General features: G+C 61.9%; 2 long non-coding RNA genes across 3 annotated transcripts; one reads left to right on the forward strand and one right to left on the reverse strand.

Moving 5' to 3' along the window:
* Positions 1-806: 806 nt before the first annotated feature.
* LOC114674604 (uncharacterized) lies at positions 807-2,048 on the reverse strand. The gene is made up of 3 exons (XR_013410342.1): positions 1,949-2,048; positions 1,432-1,505; positions 807-945 (listed from the first exon to the last, which is right to left on the reverse strand). It is a non-coding gene; the product is annotated as an uncharacterized LOC114674604 (long non-coding RNA).
* A 3,186-nt stretch (positions 2,049-5,234) lies between these two features.
* LOC106999150 (uncharacterized) lies at positions 5,235-6,774 on the forward strand. Of its 2 annotated transcripts, XR_013410329.1 has the most exons (3): positions 5,235-5,374; positions 5,504-5,597; positions 5,924-6,774. It is a non-coding gene; the product is annotated as an uncharacterized LOC106999150 (long non-coding RNA). The 2 variants fall into 2 exon arrangements; XR_003725724.2 differs by lacking the exon at positions 5,235-5,374 and having other exon boundaries at positions 5,462-5,597.
* The last annotated feature ends 2,414 nt before the right edge of the window (positions 6,775-9,188 follow it).

Raw genomic sequence — 9,188 nt, forward strand, 5'->3', positions numbered from 1 at the left:
GACTCCGCGCGGGACTGGGATGGGCTGGGCCGGTCGCGGACCGGGCTCCTCTCGGAGGGAGGGAGCCGGGGGCTGCTCGCCGCGGTGTGAGCCTGCGCCCGCGGCTCTGGGGCTTTGCACAGCGAATCTGATGGTGGGCGTTGGTGTCCTGGAGGGCGTGGTGGTCTCTGCACCTGCAGGGAAAGAGGCTGTGGATTCGTAGTGTGCGGCCTGGGCAAAGTGTTCTGTGAGTGACAGGGCAGCACCTCCCCGCGCGTTCCTGCCCCTTCCTATGCACTTGACAGGAGTGAGTTCGCCTGAGCCACCGAGTTCCTTTTTAGTCTTTTGCAGGTGAGGACGCTGAGACAGAAAGGTCCAGTAACGCTCCTGAAGTCACACAGCTGTTTCAAATGCGCAGTGTCTCACGCCAGGACGGCGCCAGGGCCATGGGGTGGGGCAAGAGCTTCCTGTCGCCCCACAGCCCCCAGCAGGAAGGCGTTAGTCAGGGCGGGGGTGGGGGACAGGGGCTGGCAGGGTGCACGCCCTCCCACACCACCACCTCCTCCCAGATCAGCCCCCCTGAGCGTAAACCTGACCCCGGGTGACCACGCTGGGCTCCCTCACCTTATCTCACCAGAGGCTTCTGCTGGCCCCCCAGCCCACCCGCCGAGCGAGATCTGGGCCAGTGGTGCTCTGCTCAGGCAAGGAGCATGCCCAGAAGCCTCCCCTCCCATCCTGGCCCCTTTCTGTGGGGGCTCCTTGGTCTTTTGGGGTCTGAGGGGCCAGGTGGGAGTGTGGGTGTGGCTGTGAGTGACCCTTCCTTACATGGCCACCCTTGGTGCTGTCAACCTCTCTGCATCCCTGACCCCAGACGTGGCTGTCAGCGAGTTACTGTGTCTTCCTCCCCTGAAGTCTGTGTCTTCTCTCAGGTCCGATGCCATGTGGAAAGTCCACTCCTGGGGCCAGCTGGAGGCCATGTGGACTGACCGTGAGTGCCCACTGTCCGCAGCGCTGACCCTACTGCCCCTGTGCGGGCTACTAGATTCACCTGCACCTCACCCTCCTTCTAGCTTCGCCTGCACCTGACTCCCTGATGCTCACACAGCGATTTGGGGAGGGAGGCTGGGGGGGCGCAGGTCCGCATGGCAGTGCCTCTCTGGGTCTGAGGCCCTTGGGCCAGGCTCTCCTCTGACCTGGGCCAGCAGAGGGGCCTGCTTTCCCTTCCAAGAGCCCTCCCCTGTTCACCAGTGTCTCACCATGCTCAGGCCCGCAGTGCGGTTAAGGAGGGGCCTGGGGCTGGCCCTGGGTTTCTGGCTGGGTGTGGGAGCCCACCCGGGCCCTGCAGCCTAACCTCCAGCCCACAGTCTGGCTCCACCTGTCTCTGGAGGACCAGGGTGTCTCCCCGAAAAGACCCTGACTGGGTTCAAAGCTGGAGGCGCCCCCCATCCTCACCGTCCACTCCCTGATGTTCTGGAGGCCCCTCCAGGGGCTGGGTGAGGAGGCCTCCCCACCACCTCCTTGTCTTCCTGGGAAACAGGTACCTGTTCGGAGGCCACTTTCCCACATGACCAGGCCTCTTCACCCCCAGCATCATCCTTCTCCGTGGGGCTGTGCCCCTTCCTTGGTCCTGTCCACTCACACACTCATATCCTGTGTCCACTCACACACACCTGTGTCCCATGCCCACACCCGTGTCCGTGTCCATGCTCACACCTGTTCTGTGTCCACTCCCACCCGTGTCCACTAGCACACTGTGTCCACTCCCACACCTGTATCTCGTGTCCACTCTCACATCTGTGTTGTGTCCACTCGCTCACACATGTACTGTCCGCGCCCACTCACACATGTGCTGTATCCACTTGCTCACAGCTGTGTCTCGTGTCCACTGGTTCACACCTGTCCCGAGTTCACTCATGCACCTGTGTCCCGTGTCTGCTCATGCACTCGTGTGATGCGTCCACTCACTCACCTATGTCCGCTGGCTCACACCTGTCCCTTCTTCACTTGCGCACCTGTGTTGCGTGTCCTGTGTCTGCTTGCACATCTGTGTGATGTGTCCTCTTGCTCACACCTGTCCTGTGTCCTCCACTCGCACACCTGTGTCCCGTGTCCACTCACACACCTGTCTTGGTCTGGGACACCTGGGTCCCACTCTCCCCTGCACTCCTCAGGCCGGCGGCAGAGGCCAGAAGAACGGAGTTTTGTTGCTAGAATCATCCCGAGCAAGGCAGGGACGTGGCGGTGTGGACTCCACTGCCCCTCCTCCTGCCCACCGAGCCCCGCCTGCCTGGGCCTTGGTGCCTCTGTCGCTGCTCCGGGTCCCCCTGCTGGGGCCCCTCCGCCGCTGGGCTGAGGCTGGAGCCGCTGCCTCCCGCCAGAGGGAGGAGGTCATAAATAACCCTGGGGCTGCGGAGCAGACGGTGACCCCAGACGTCCTGGGGGAGTGTGGGGGCGCCAGGGGCCGCTGCCCCAGCCCGCACGCCGCCTCCTCCATCCGGGAGTGCCTGCCCAGGCTCCCCAGCATTTCTGTTAGATTGCCTCTCATCCATCCCCTCATCAATCAGTCAACCATTGATTGAGCCCAGATGTGGTACAGCCCCAGCCAGAGAGGACCCAGAGGTGGGGTGGGGAGGAGAGAGATGGGGAAGCCGAGTCCAGGGCCACAGGTGCAGCCAGGAGGTGCAGGTGAGCAGCGCTCAGGCCAGCCCGTCAGCCTCAGTCCTGAGTTTACTTCTGGTGATGGAGGGAGATACGCAGAAAAGATCCTGCAGCCCGCAGGTGTGGCACAGCTGACCTCGGGCCAAGGATGCACAGCTGTGTGTCTGCCTGGCCTCCAGCAAGGGCACGCGTGCTCAGAAGCACAGGTGTGCCCACACCCTGCATGCCTGTGTGTGGCGCAGCAGCTCCAGACTCACGCGCACGACACACACAGCACAGACAGACCCTCCCATGGCCACAGGGACAACGGTGCAGACAGGATGTGCACTGCCCTCCAAGGCCGGTGCGCAACACAGACCCAGGGCCTGCGGGCACCTGCACCGCACAGACCCAGGCACACATGATCCCCAGCCAAGGCGGCCTGCCCAGTGCCAGGGCTCAGTCCTGGTGCTGTTGGACGGAAAGGCTAACCCAGGAGGTCAGGGGTTGTGGTAAATCAGCTGCGCTCCCTCAGATGCTCCTGCAGAAGCAGCCAGGACCTCAGGAACGCACCTGCTCCTGGTCAGACAGGAGGAGCTGCTGCGCTGGAACCTGCCCGCGCCTTTGGGTGCCGTGAGCTGGCTGCGCGCCACGTCGTTTTGAGGACATAAGAAGGTGTTTCCAAGTCCAGTCTGTCCACCGACCTGTCCAGTCTGTCCACCGACCTGAACCTTTACCACTGAAAGAACAAAGGGGTGGGACCCGAGGGACCCTTCCCTGCCCTCCCATGGTGTGTGGTCAGGGATACTCCTGCAAACACACACAGGTGGGCTCTGACTGCCAGATCGCAGGGGTGGTGCCGTGGTCCTCACCTGCCATGTCACCAGAGTGCTGACACACACACCGGAGACAGTGCTAGGCCCAGCACATCCCAGCCAATTCCTCTATAAATGATGCAGAAGCCCCAGCACCTTGAGGCTAGGCAAAGGGAAGCAATAGAATTCTCCAGAGCCTCAAGGAAGCGGGACGGTCTGTCCCAGTGAATGCACTCGGCCAATTCTTCCCTGTCCTCCCCCTGCCAATGCTGCCGGCCTGCAGCCTGGACCTGGCCTGGGTTGTGGAGGGGATCAGAGGATGCAGCGGCCGCCTGCTGGGTGCACGTGGGCCTAGGTGGTCCTCAGCCCTCAACCCTTATGGCAGGAGCCCCCGAAGCACTGCTGTGGCACCCTCTCTGACATTGGGCCAGGGAGACACTGGGAGCCGGGTGCAGAGCCAGGGCCCAGCACGCAGGCCTTGGGCTCCAGCCCGTCCCCCACATCTGGAATGTGCCAGCAGGGCCCAGTGTGAGAGAAGAGCGGATCCCTACGTGAGTAAGGGTGGAGGGATGGTGCCTCTGCCGTGGCCGTGGTGCCGCCGTCCACATCAGCTTTCTCTCAGCACAGATCCTGTGTGAAGGCCTCAGGGGCCACGATCCTCGTTCTGAGGGCCCTAGCAGGTCGGGCTCCTGCTGTGCTGGCTCCACATTGACTAGCTGGTGGGCTTGGCGGGTCTGTGGTCACAGAGAGACCAGAACCCGCATAACAGGCCCCATGAGGATGCCAGGCTGCACTGACCCCTGAGCTTCAGGGGAGAGGGGCACCAGCTGGGAGCCCTGCACAGACAGCCTCAGGTGCAAGAAGCCGGAGCCCAGGGCAGCTGGGGAGGGGTGGGGTGTGGTGGCTGGAAGTTGCTGTTCTCAGACCCAGCTCTGAGACCCTCTCCAACTGCATGGGGGGTCCAGGCTGGACCCCAGATGTGACTGTGTATGTGCTGGGATGGGAGCCCCCTGAGAGCAGGGCTTTTGTTAATTCACCAACAATCTCACACGCCTGGCATGAGACAGGTGCTCAGGCTGTGAAGACCACATACACGGGGTCCTCCACTGTGTCCGGGGGAGGGTGGGTCCTGCTCGCAGCCAGACTGGGTATAGCCCTGGGTGGGCTCTGGGGCTCGCCCAGGGCAGCTCAGCCTCCTAGCCCTGGGCAGCCCTGCTGCCTGCCTGCTCCCTCCACTCCTACCACCTGCCCAGGTGGGACTCTGCCTGCCTTCTTGTCCCCGGTGCTTTGTAGGAGTTGGACCACAGGTATCCTCTTCATCAGAGGGAGAAGAGCTCACGACCTGGGAGAACTCCAGGCCTGGCCCAGTGAAGAACGTCCTTATCTTCAGCAGACGTTGCCCAGTGCAAAGGGAGGCCAGCCTCAGAGGCACGGACGGTGGCGTAGCATCCGTCCGAAGGCCCTGCCTGCAGCACGGGATGCCACAGAGGTCCCCTGGGACAGAGCCTCATGGGGCAGGCAGGGGTGGCAGCTGCTCCTGCGTGAAGAGGCAGATGCAAACCCACGGTGTGGCCTCTGGGGTCCCACATCCCAGGTAGAGAGTGACCCAGGTCGCTGGCATCTGTGCCATCTCTGCTCCACTGACCACTCATGGGGGTCCTGGAGATCCTGACACCAATGGCTGGGGAGCAGCAGCCCAGGCACAGGCCCCAGTGCACACTCAGATCCCACGGTGTGTGCACACGGCCTTGCCCCGAGGCCTGGGTGCTGTATGAGGGCCAGGACGCTAACAGAGCGGAGGATACCCACACGTGAGCTGCGCTGGGTTTCCTTGTACCCAAATGGGATATGCAGGGTTCCACTGTGCAGTTGCTGTGTATTTTAGGATCTCATCCCCATGTGCCCCAGCAGGACCACAGCTGTGACCAGCTGCTGCAGAAGGGGTAGGTGGGTTGAGAGCCCACTGGCAGGGTCACTGGGGGCAGCAGGCGCTCTGTCCACACTGATTTCTGTGTCACATCAGGGATTTTCAGGGCGGCAAGCTCAGGTGTTTTACTGTTTCCCATGTCAAGTCCAGCTCCAGACTGACTTTCTGAGGTCACAGATGGAGCCTCACCCCATCCAAGGTGATGTCCTGGACTCCCAGTGTGTTCCCCAGAGGGCAGGGTGAGTGCGTGGCACCCTTTTGGCGGGCGTGGGTGCCTCTGTGGACCTGGCGTGAGGCTTCTCTGTTTCTGAGTCTCCTATGGACCATCTGTCTTCTGTGTGGCTGCTGAGGGATCACACTGGGGTGACCCTGCAGGTGGCTGAATGAGAACAGGACCCCCATGCTGCACAGCCCTGCATGACCCCGGGGGTGGCCCCAGAAGCGGGTGGGCGAGGCTGGGCGGCAGGGATTGGCTGAGATCTTATGAAGAGCCCAAGGGCAGCGGCCAGGCTTGAGCCCAAGGTGCAGGGGAAGGCGGCAATGCCCGGGTCCCTTTCTTCGCCAGGTACCTGGGGCCCAGCCTGGGCGGCAGGAGGGACTCAGCCCCTCGCCCAGGCAGGAAGGCTCCCCAGCAGAGGCCCCTCCCTCGTGCACTCCCCAGCCCCCACCTGCGGCACTGGGACTGGGACTAATAAAACACCCACCTCGCAGAAGACAGCTTTATCTTGTTGATCGGAAGTCTGCCAGCCCAATTTATGATGGAACATAAGATCTCCAAATCTGAATTTATGCGCTGTAGCGTAACGAGAGGTCAATGAGATTAAATGGGGGCTCAGGAGAGGACCAGCGCCAGGCTCACTTGAGGCGCTGCACAGAAAACCCACAGCCAGAGCCCCTGGGCCCGGCCCAGGCAAGACCAGAAAAGGAGGGGGCAGGTGGGAGACCAGCCTGGGGCTCCAGGGAAGGCCACGGGATGGAGGCAGGAGAGCCAGCTGGCCTGGGGCAACCCTGGGATGGCTCCTGGATGGAGGAGAGCAGAGGGGTGATGAGGGTTCCCTCAGGGCTGGGGAGCCTTCTCCTGGTCTCAGACCCACCTCCCTTCAGCTGCCAAACCCTGGGCGCCCCTGATTCTGAGGACAGTTGGGAGCCTGCCCTGAGGCAGGTTCAAGGACAGAGCTCTGACCCTGGCCCAGGGCTGCTTTGGTGCCCATGAACTCGGCTTCCGGCTCAGAGCAGTTCACTGCACCCCTTCCTGAGCCCTCTGTCCTCTGGAACCCGTGGGCAGGGCGAGGGACCAGTGCTCTGTCTGGGTGGGGGCCTGGGCGCCCAGCCAGCACGAGGCTGAGCTTAGGGCAGACCCTGACTTCAGAATTTATACAAATAAACGCAATGAAAAGTGCTGGCAGCCTGATCTGATTACAGAGTCATTCATTCTCTGGTCGTTAATAATTTGTGCAATAAAGGACTGTGGCCGCTCAGTGCGGGGGAGGCTGTGGCCCAGCCTTCCCTCGGTGCCGGCCCCGGGAGCTGGAAGCATAAATTATTAGTTTCTTATCGCTGGGCCTGCCATCACTCATGCTGCCAGGGCCTGGTGGGAGCTGGTGGCTGTTCTGCTGCCCGCCAGGGCAGGCTCTCAGCCGTCGCCTGGGGCCCTTTGTCACCCCCACCCTGGCCCCCAGGTGTGGGAGCCCCCGAGCCTGGTCAGGCCTGGAGGCTGCTGCGGAAGCAGCAACTTGCTGGAAGCCGGAAAAAGGTGGGGCTTTAGTGCTTGTCCTCAGACCCGCCGGGTAACCAAAGCCAAATCACTCCCGGTTGGAAAGCAACCTCACACACCTGGCCACCGCACGGACACTCACAGCAGCAGCCCACAGGGCCCCTTGCCCAGACCCTGACGAGGGGAAGAGTCGGTTGTGTCTGGGTTTGTCAGTCCTCCCGGTGTGGCAGGGCCCCTCTGGGTGGGACTTGGCACCTGTACCTGGGAGCACCTGCCCAGATGAGGGAGTGGGGGCAGGACCAGCGCTCGCGCTGTCTCCCTGTGTCCAGCCCTGGGGCCCTGGTCTGGCGGGCAGGTGTAGGGCACCTCCCGCCCTCTCCCGCCCTCTCCCGCCCTCTCCCGCCCTCACACGCCTGCTGTGGGGGTTCCCTGTCCCACCCCAAAAGGGAGAAGCCGAGGCTGAGGCAAGGTTGGAAAATTGGGGTGGGGACTCTGGAATCCAGACATCCCGACAGAGGATGCAGGACGAGTCGGGGCGTGAGTGCAGGGTAAACTCATGGGCCCGAACTCTCTGATGTGCCTCCTGGGCTCAACTTCCCCTTTCTGGAGGGCTGGGGTCCCAGAACCTTGCCTTGAATTCGTGAGGATGGTGGGACCTGGAGGGTAGGTGACACAGAGGGCGTGAGGCCTCACCCCAGGACGCTGTGCCCATTTCTGGCTGTGCAGCCTTGGGAAGCCTTCTGACTTCTCTGAACCTCAACCTGTAAAATGGCAATGAGAATGAAACAAGATGAAATGAACATGCACTGAGCATGTGAGGTGGGGCAGAGACAGCCGCCCCGCCGCTGGTGAGGTCCTCACGGCATCTGGTCCTGGAGCCCACAAAGCCCCTTGCAGAGACTGCTCTACCCACGTGCAAGTGTTTCGCCCTCTTCCCACGGGTGACCCCAGCTTGGCTGCATGTGTTTTTGCTCAGAAGGTCCCCACCTGTGTCCCAACTGCCCTCCGGCTTCGGGAGCACTGGGCGCAGTGGGGCAGGTGCCTCGGTGGCAGGTGCCTCAGTGGCCTGCGGACTTGCCGGTCGTCTGTCACTTCCGAGTCGGCTCCATTGTTTGGTCCTCCTTCTATTCTCGGCTGCATTTTCCTGCTTCCTTGCACACCTGGTGATTTCCGAATGGGTGATTTTTGAACAGGGATTGTGAATTTTGTTGGGTGCTGACTATTTTTGGAAATACTCACTTTGCTCAGGACTCCAGGAAGTTACTTGGAAGCTGTTTGGTCCTTTGGGGTCTTGCTTTTAAGCCCTGCTAGGAGGACCAAGGCAGCATTTAGTCTGGGGCTGACTGTGCCCTCCTTTACCAGGGCACGGCCCTGCTTGCTGCTCTGCCCAGGGGCTGAGGTGCCCCCGCCGCTGGTGGACCTTCCACGGTCCTGGTGGGCTCCAGCCATGGTTCCCTCTGGTGATCTCGGGTGGTTCTTTCTTCGCCTTTTGTCGTTTCTTTTTTTCTTGTTCTTCTTCTTTTTTTTTTTTAGGCAGAGTTTTGCTCTTGTTGCCCAGGCTGTGGTGCAATGGCGCGATCTTGGCTCACCATAACCTCTGCCTCCCGGGTTCAAGTGATTCTCCTGCCTCAGCCTCCCGAGTAGCTGGAATTACAGGCATGCACCACCACGCCGGGCTAATTTTGTATTTTTTTTAGTAGAGATGGGGTTTCTCCATGTTGGTCAGGCTGGTCTTGAACTCCCGACCTCAGGTGATTCTCCTGCCTCGGCCTCCCACAGTGCCGGGATTACAGGCGTGAGCCACTGCACCCGGCCCTCTAGTTTCCTTTCATGTGAAAATGCTCACTGGGGCTCACTCTCACCTGCTCTCACCTCACACCTCAGCCTCCCCAGACTCCCAGCTTGGTCTCCTCCCCTGAAGGAGAAGCCTGAACACACCTGGGTCGCCATGCCTGCACCACAGCCCGGACACTCGGGGCAGTGAGCGGGGCGGTGAGCAGGGCATTCGCAGGGCTCTGCCTCCATTGTTCCCCAGCCTTGCTCACCTGGTGACCCTGGTGGGGGGGTCTGGCTGCTCCCTCCTGCCTGGACGTCTGTCCCCACTGGTGACCCTGGT

This window comes from Macaca mulatta, chromosome 1 (genome assembly GCF_049350105.2).
Source record: "Macaca mulatta isolate MMU2019108-1 chromosome 1, T2T-MMU8v2.0, whole genome shotgun sequence".
NCBI lineage: Eukaryota > Metazoa > Chordata > Mammalia > Primates > Cercopithecidae > Macaca > Macaca mulatta.